At 47.7% G+C, this 9,551-nt stretch overlaps 1 pseudogene; it reads right to left on the bottom strand.

Annotated features, from left to right (window-relative positions):
* The window catches only part of LOC117131003, a 5,688-nt pseudogene extending 3,611 nt beyond the window's left edge, over positions 1-2,077 (bottom strand).
* Positions 2,078-9,551: the final 7,474 nt, after the last annotated feature.

Here is a 9,551-nt window from a genome sequence, read left to right as displayed (position 1 = left end):
CACTATCCCTAAAGCCCCCGCATTACCGTGACTTGGTCCTGCGAACCGAACAAGGTCATGAAGACACGATGATGGGGTAGCTCCCTAGAGACCGTGTACTGCATGACGATGCAGTGTCGGATTGTTCATATTAGACATTTGACAATGATGGTGATGCTAACTCACTAGTCTCGGTTAGCCTTAGTGGTTTCTCGGGTCTAGTATATATATTGTATTATATGAGTATGGTAACGGGCGGGTGTTGTGGAAGTGATGTTTAAAATAAGAATTCACAATGATGATCGATATTAAAGTATAGTACTAGTACTTGCATGATCATGTATATACATTTGATAACTGTTTGGTTTATTATTGATTGTGTTGTGATTCTAGATTCACTAAGTAAATTAGTTGCTCATGACTCATTCGTGTGTGCAGGTAACCCTTAGGCGGGAGACACTTTACTTTTTGGACGGAAGGAACAGCCAACCAGCGGTAGTATTTTGTTGTCCTTTTAACGTACCTTTTGATGTATATTTACTTAAAACGTTGTTGGGCAATAGGCCATATGATAAAACTATAACACTTTGTAAGATGTTTAAAGTAAATAAATAATGTATAAAAGATGTTTATAAATCACGAGTTCTCATATGATATTAGTCCTTGTCTGGGACGAACTAACTATCGAATATTGCTTTATCGGGTTGAAAAGCCTAGAGTAATATCCGATAGGAGCGTCTGTGTTCTTTGGTTGTTGGTCTAAGGCGATCGAATTTATTTCGAGAACCTCGGGTCGACCATCAGGGAACATCGACCGTGTCAGTTCCAGTTATCTATGATCGGGGGTGTCACAGTCCTGCTGTCTTAATCCACCAACACCCTTTGTGGGTTCTAGGCTAGCTCGTAGTTGGTCACCCGTAACCCGGCTTCCGGTTCATCCCGCATCGCCAGTTCTGCTTACCAAAAATAGCCCACTTGGAGCTCTCGATTCCGTGGGATGGCTCAACAAAGCAGCCACCCCGTCCTACCTATTTAAAGTTTGAGAATAGGTCGAGGACATTGCGTCTCCGATGCCTCTAATCATTGGCTTTACCCGATAGAACTTGTTTCCGAGCTCCAGCTATCCTGAGGGAAACTTCAGAAGGAACCAGCAACTAGATGGTTCGATTAGTCTTTCACCCCTATACCCAAGTCAGACGAACAATTTGCACGTCAGTATCGCTGTGGGCCTCCACCAGAGTTTCCTCTGGCTTCGCCCCGCTCAGTCATAGTTCACCATCTTTCGGGTCCTGACATGCATGCTTACACTCGAACCCTTCTCAGAAGATCAAGGTCGGTCGGCTGTGCACCCTTGAGGGATCCAGCCAATCAGCTTCCTTGTGCTTTACGGGCTTACTCACCCGTTGACTCGCACACATATCAGACTCCTTGGTCCGTGTTTCAAGCCGGGTCGAATGGGGAGCCCACAGGCCGACGCCCTGAGCACGCAGATGTCAAGGCACGCCGTGAGGCGTGTGCTGCAGACCACGATTAAGGCAGCGACGTCTCCGCGGGAGTAACAAAAGCCCGAGCTTAGGTCACCACCTTAATCTGCGTCGGTCCACGGCCCGAATCGATCGGCAGACCGGATTGCTCCGTTCCGCATCCGACTGGGACGAATCACCGGCCCCCATCCGCTTCCCTCCCGACAATTTCAAGAACTCTTTGACTCTCTTTTCAAAGTCCTTTTCATCTTTACCTTGCGGTACTTGTTCGCTATCGGTCTCTCACCCATATTTAGCCTTGGACGGAATTTACTGCCCGATTGGGGCTGCATTCCCAAACAACCCGACTCGTAGACAGCGCCCGATGTGGTGCGACAGGGTCCGGACTCGACGGGGCTCTCACCCTCTCTGGCGCCCCTTTCAAGGGAACTTGGGCCCAGTTCGTCGCTGAGGACGCTTCTCCACACTACAATTCGAACGCCAAAGATGTCCGATTTTCAAGCTGGGCTCTTCCCGCTTCGCTCGCCGTTACTAAGGGAATCCTTGTTAGTTTCTTTTCCTCCGCTTATTGATATGCTTAAACTCATCGGGTGATCCCGCCTGACCTGGGGTCATGTTGAAGACTTTGGGTCATCAAGAGCTTTTGGACCGGAATGTCTGACTATATGACGAGAATTGAATTCACCACCGCATGTCAAGACGCTCCTGGCATCCTTAGCTCGGATTTTGGCCAACCGCGTCGGGAGATCAGCTTTCGTCCCATATCCTCGAGAGGATGGGGGACGACGATTTGTGACACCTAGGCAGACGTGCCCTCGGCCAGAAGGCTTGGGGCGCAACTTGCGTTCAAAGACTCGATGTTCATGCGAGAGCCGAGATATCCATTGTCAAGAGTCGTTTTAGACTTTACATTGCAGCACTGCTTCCGAACAAATACCGTCCCTGGGTTGGCAAAAGCAGGCTGTTTAGTGATATCCGGAAGCTATGCGTACGATCCAACCAAAACAGAAGTCTTGGGTGTCATGTCCCTGGTCCGAGATAGGATCGTTGGGACAAGCCATGGTGCGGGGAGACACACCAGTCAGGTCATTAGACCAGTAGACAAGCGTATCATGGCTCAGACATAGGGTTAAAGGCATCAAAGTGTTGAGACTTAACCAGGGTGAAGAAAGAATGGGTTTAATAGAGCTGGACGAGTGATGTGGGAGCTGTATGGGACAGCGGCCGAGCTTGGGCAGCTCAGGGAAGCTCAATGGGAGCTCAGTCAGTATGCATCAGTTCATGGAGCTAGAAGAACTAGCTCACTCAGCTGGGACCAGCTAGCAGTCAGCTCGACTCAGCTGGGTCGAGTGTTCATGTCCGGGACGGTTGGGGCGGTTACAAGGACGGTTATGGTGGTTCGGTTAGATGGTGCAGGCACGGTATGGACGGTCAGTTAAAGGGCTTGGCCTTGGCTTCAAAATAGAGAACCGACAGGGACAGGAACAGTTGGAGCCAGTTGAGGACCGGTTGGGGGCAGGTATTACCGAACGGTTGCAAGGGAGAGAGAGACACCTTTTCGGTTACAACTCCCACCACTTCGGCCCCATGGCAGTTCCGACTCCCTTTCTCTATAAATACAGAGCCCTGGATCCAGAATTTGACACTGAATTCTTAAGGGAAACCTCTGCCAAAATCGTGAGAGACAAACCCCAAAAAGAGAAGAGAGAACAGGCGATTCAAGGAGAGAACCGGCGAGAGGCTTGGCTGTTCCAGGAGAAACCAGATCGTGGGAAGCAAGGCCTGAGGAGATGGATACCAGACAGAGAGACAGAGAGAAGGACAAAGAGAAGGAGATGGCGCCTGGGGAGAGAACGCCTAAGGTCAGTGGTGTGGATGGCAAGCGATCGCCCCTAGCCGGCTGATAATCCGATCGGGCTTGTGGCTTGTCCTATCCGATTATTGTGTTCGTTTGTTCTGTTCATACAGGGAACACTGAACCAAGGCCCTGGCCGGTTCAGTATCCAAGTCCTTGGCCTTTGGCCAGACTGTTCATGGTCGGATTTGGATGTTCTAGTGTGATTCATTGGAAACTGTTTGTGGGCATCTCTTAGTTGGGATTTATCAGGGATTATCATGAATTTTAATTTGTTTTTTGGAATTTATTTGAGTATGTTGGTTTGGACAGGTTATAGATTCTAAGTAGCCGAACCATGCTTATCTAGACTTGATGTTAGGATATCAGTCTTATGAATGTGCATTGTGTCTTGTGTGGTTTCAGGATTGGACATGGACCGTGGTAAGGGAAAGGAACCGTGAAGACTCAGGCCACGGAAAGATGTGTGGTGAATGGGTCATTGTAGATAGATGTGAAATACTGATAGCCTATTGTGCAACTTGTGAACTTATGTTAGACTAAGTGTGTATAACTTATTAGGACGAACCAAAAAATGATGTATGATCTCAGTTTATATTTATACAATTAATTTGCCCCTTATGTTTCCTTGTTTAGATTTATTGTATTGAACCTCAGTTGAATTGAATTGAATTTAGAAAGATAAGACTTAAAACTTGGTTCACTCGGACTTAGATTGAAAGGTTAAGGCCGCAGATCAGTTTGGGCTTAAGAGCCGGGATCGGGTCTTACCTTGGGCATGGATGAACGCATAACCACGGAATCGGCAGGCACAGTAAGAAACCGGCCTACCGAGAGTGATGTTTCATCGTTCTCAGGTTATTCTGTTTCCAGGGTACGACAATGATCCTTCCGCAGGGTCACCTACGGAAACCTTGTTACGACTTTGCCTTCCTCTAAATGATAAGGTTTAGTGGAATTCTCGCGATATCGCAGACGGAAAACCACCCACGTCGCCGCGATCCGAACACTTCACCCGATCATTCAATCGGTAGGAGCGACGGGCGGTGTGTACAAAGGGCAGGGATGTAGTCAACGCGAGCTGATGACTCGTGCTTTCTAGGAATTCCTCGTTGAAGACCAACAATTGCAATGATCTAGCCCCATCACGATGAAATTTCAATGATTACCCGGGCTTGTCGGCCCAGGTGTGAACTCGTTGAATACATCATTGTAGCGCGCATGCGGCCCAGAACATCTAAGGGCATCACAGACCTGTTATTGCCTCAAACTTCCTTGGCCTAAACGGCCATAGTCCCTCTAAGAAGCCGGCCGTGAAGGGATGCCTCCACGTAGCTAGTTAGCAGGCCGAGGTCTCGTTCGTTAACGGAATTAACCAGACAAATTGCTCCACCAACTAAGAACTGCCATGCACCACCACCCATAGAATCAAGAAAGAGCTCTCAGTCTGTCAATCCTTACTATTTCTGGACCTGGTAAGTTTCCCCGTATTGAGTCAAATTAAGCCGCAGGCTCCACTCCTGGTGGTGCCCTTCCATCAATACCTTTAAGTTTCAGCCTTGCGACCATACTCCCCCCGGAACCCAAAAATTTTGATTTCTCATAAGGTGCCAGTGGAGTCCTAAAAGCAACATCCGCTGATCCCTTGTCGGCATCGTTTATGGTTGAGACTAGGACGGTATCTGATCGTCTTCGAGCCCCCAACTTTCGTTCTTGATTAATGAAAACATCCTTGGCCAATGCTTTCGCAGTTGTTCGTCTTTCATAAATCCTAGAATTTCACATCTCACTATGAAATACGAATGCCCCCGACTGTAACACCCCAGAACCATCCTAGACATATGGTCGATCAACCGGCCAACAATCAAACAAGAACATGACCGATCAACCATCCAACACCCAGGGTTGGAGATGAAAGGCCAACCGGGCCAGCCAACAATCAAACAAGAACATGACTGACCGTCCAACCCAACACCATGGTCCGGAAGCGCTACGTTACGGGCTAGGGACGATCCGGTCAGAGTCACAAAAATTACTCCACGACCTAGACCAGTTCATCCCCTAACTCGTCTCACTGCGTCAAGGCTCAAGGCTTTGCAACCCGACCAAGAGTTAGCGTTTTCTGTTAGATCGAGGCCTAAGGCTTTTCAACCCGTACTATGACCTAACGTTGTGTTAGACCGGGCTAGTCAAATATCAGAGTACGCATGAAGCGCATATAAAACAATTACTTTATTAATTCGAGAAATATCCATACATTGATATAATTGAGACCGGTCCCGGCCTACTGACAAAATCGAGTCAACCAAACACAAATCCACAATACCGTTTACAAAATGCATGAAAATCTACACCGGCGGTCCTAACGTCCAGCACCAAGCTATCCGATCATCCTTACCTAAAGCGACATGCAAAAAGGACAACAAAGTTGGATGAGTAACCTAATGTTACTCAATGTGCTGGCGACATCTACCCGCAACCTAGACTCTAACCCGGACAACCCAAAATAACAATCAATCTAGCCCTAGCATGCAATAAAAGCTAAGGCTAAGCAAACCATTACTAAATTAGACTTGGCCTCCTGCCATGATCTAGCTTCGAGTAACGGAAACCTGCATTAAAACAAGTCAACAAGCAATCCCTAGTTAACCATATATACGCTTGAGTTCAGTACTCATGTAGTGTTAGACACTTAAACTATACAAGTATCATTAGTCGATCGACCAACAATCAAACAAGAACATGATCGGCCAACCAATGATACCGCATAGCCTTAATATCCACCACCCTTCACAAGCAATCACTCAAACACATATAGGCCAACGTCAGGCCTACAATAACCAAATACATACCAAGCCTAATCCGGTACCTAAACCAGACTTAGGACTTAAGCCAGAACCTGCAAGTAAATCAATCTACCACAATCACAATAATAACTATGAGTATCTACGACTCGATTCAACTCGTAACACCGTATATCGGTGCTACACTGACTCAAGGGTTCCATAACCCTCTACGACACACTAACACAACACTCTAACCTGGGCCCTGGTGACTTCGTGTTCCTCCTCTCTATCGGCAATATCCTATCTCCCTACCACAAAGGCCAGAAGAAGGAACTTTCAACCGACCGCGGCCCACAGTCCTTTGGGTCACCGCACGACAGCCCACAGTCCTTCGGGTCACTGCCACATTACACCGTCGTGTAATCACTCAGCCATAGGCCATGACCCCGTCAATCTGAGTCTTCTCGATCCAGCGAATAAGGGGTTTCCTTGAACCCGCTGGGTACGAGGCCAAGGAAACACTAATCACCCCTACACAAGCCTAGTATGGGCGGGTTATGCACATACTGTCGACAACACTCACACAACACAAACTCAATCTAGAACATAACTTAAAGATAAAGTTCTACACACTCGACTCTACAACACAAACCAATAGTACCAGTAGTCCGGCCTATATGGCCTAAGACCCTTAGTACTAAGTACTAACCTACAATATCAATACTAAACCATTCAATCAAACCTATACCCAGATAGTCCAGCCTCCCGCTGAGAAACTATCTTTAAAGATAACGGGAACCTGCACTCAACCATATCAACACGCAAGAATGGAAAACATGATGCATCCTAGTCCTAGTCAGGTTATTATCTTAGTCTTAATTCCTTTTCATCTCAGCTAGCCCGTGCTAAACTGAGTCCGGTTCCATAAATAACCCTAAGGACTCTATCATGCAACAGCGTGAGCATTCTACTCTATATGCGATTTGATCTTCCCTAAGTTCCAAGTGGAACTAACAAAACTACCCTAAATTCAAAGTGGAATTCAAACAAGACCAACTCACAGTGTTCTAGGCAAGAAGCAGCTGGTTGATCAGAGAGGACTTGGCCAAAACCCAAGGGACGCCTTGACTGGACTGGACTGTACTGACCTTGACTTGGACATACCCTCGGCTTGATCATGAAGATACTAACAGGTCTGGACGGACTGATCTGGACTCGGACATAACCTCCTCTAGCTTCTGGACAGTTCTTCGGCCTTCCCGGCAGAATATCGAGAAGAACTTCGACTGATCTGAACCCGTGGATCTGAACTAACTCCGGAAAACACCTCCACTTGACCATCACAGAATATTACTGGCATGGATGGATTGATATGGACAGAGCTTCCGCGTCACAATTGTAGATAATCATCGATTGGACGGAACTGGCCTTCTCGGTGGAGTATCGGTCTTCAGAATCGACCATACTCTACATCAACCACTTTCGTTCTTTCTATCTCTCTAGGAACGTTGACTTGATTTCCATCTGAGCTGATCTTCATTTGATTGACCTTCAGTTGGACAGAAACTTCCCATGGCGATGACTCAAAATCAGTAGAGAACTGATCTCGAAAACTCTCTAAAACTCTCAAAATAGTTCCGAATCACTTGCTTTCTTTTTCTACTTTTCTCTCACGTTTTTAACTGGCTTTGGACAGGTATGGATGTTCTCAAATGAGCTGGGGTCGTTTGAACAAACCAACTCACAGTGTTCTAGGCAAGAAGCAGCTGGTTGATCGGAGAAGACTTGGCCAAAACCCCATGGACGACTTGACTGGACTGGACTGATCTTGACTTGGACATAACCTCGGCTTCATCATGAAGAAACTGACACGTCTGGACAGACTGATCTGGACAGAATCTCCTTTAGCTGCTGGACAGTTCTTCGGACTTTCCGGCGGAGCGTCGAGCAGAACTTCGACTGATATGAATCTGTGGAACTGAACTAATCTTGGAAAGCACCTCCACTTGATTGTAGGAGAATATGACTGGCTTGGACGGATTGAATTGGACAGAGCTTCCGCGTCACAATCATAGAGAATCGCCGATTGGACGGAACTGGCCTTCTCGATGGAGTATCGGTCTTCAGAATCGACCATACTCTAGAATCGATCACTTCCTTTCTCTCTCTCTCTCTCTCTATAGCCACGTTGACTTGACTCCCATCTGATCTGATCTTCACTTGATTGACCTTCAGTTGGACAGAACCTTTCCAAGGTGCTGACTCGAAATCAGTAGAGAACTGACCTCGAAAACTCTCTAAAACTCTCGATATAGCTTGGAATCACTTGCTTTCTTTTTCTACCTTTCTCTCATGTTTTTAACTTGGTTTGGACAGGTCTGGATGTGAATAAATGAGCTGGGGTCGTGGGGTATTTATAGGAGACACCAGCCAATCAGCTTCAGGTTGGTGGCAGCCCGTGTGTCCCTCCGCATGGCTCCGGACGCATGCACGGCGGCACCTCGTGCTCCACATGGCTGGCTGCATGTCCAGGACACATGCAGGACGCCACCACTGCTCCCAGATGTCAGGCTGCATGAATGGAGCTCATGCAAGGCGCCACACATCCTCACACATGTCGATCAACATGCTTCGATTGCATGCGTCGCGACATCTCGTGTTTGGCCGATCCACCTCGTGCTCCACATGGCTGGCTGCATGTCTAGGACACATGCAGGACGCCACCACTCCTCCCAGATGTCAGGCTGCATGACTGGAACTCATGCAAGGCGCCACAGCATCACACACATGGCTGGCCGCATGCTTCGGTTGCTTGCGCGGAGACACCTCGTCCTTGGTCGATCCACCTCGTGCTTCAATCCCGTCGTGCTTGCTTCCCGTCGTGCTTACTTCCCGTCGTGCTTAATTCCCATCATGTTTCCAATGTCTTCGAAATAATATTCCGCTGATACGAAGTTTTGCGGAAAACTTCATGCTGAAGAAACGTCATTCTTCCAAAACGGCGAGCTTCTAAAAATGTTATGCTTCGAAAACGTCTGTCTCATCAATCTAAGACATCTTCTAACTATGGTCGAGCAACTTATTCGACCCATAGTTAACTCACGATCACTTCTTCGCCCACTTCGTACTTCAAAACTTCTCGATCACCCGCAACTCGGCCACCACAAAGGTACTCGACCATTCTCTCTCCTTTTTTTTAACGGGTTTCTACAGTGTCCGTCAGCACACACAGGACGTCCGTGTGTGTCCGTCAGCACACACAGGACGTCCGTGTGTGTCCGTCAGCACACACATGACGTCTTTGGCTGTCCATCAGTACACATATCAGCACGTTGGTCCTTGGACTCAGCACGCTGACCCTTCCCGTGGACTGTCGGGTGATTTTGGCCACGTGGGCTGTCTATTCAGTACACACAGGATGTTCGTGGGTGTCCGCCAGCACACACA

This window comes from Brassica rapa, unplaced genomic scaffold (genome assembly GCF_000309985.2).
Source record: "Brassica rapa cultivar Chiifu-401-42 unplaced genomic scaffold, CAAS_Brap_v3.01 Scaffold0776, whole genome shotgun sequence".
NCBI lineage: Eukaryota > Viridiplantae > Streptophyta > Magnoliopsida > Brassicales > Brassicaceae > Brassica > Brassica rapa.
Note: the sequence above shows the minus strand (reverse complement) of the source record. Positions and strands in the feature narration are given on the sequence as shown.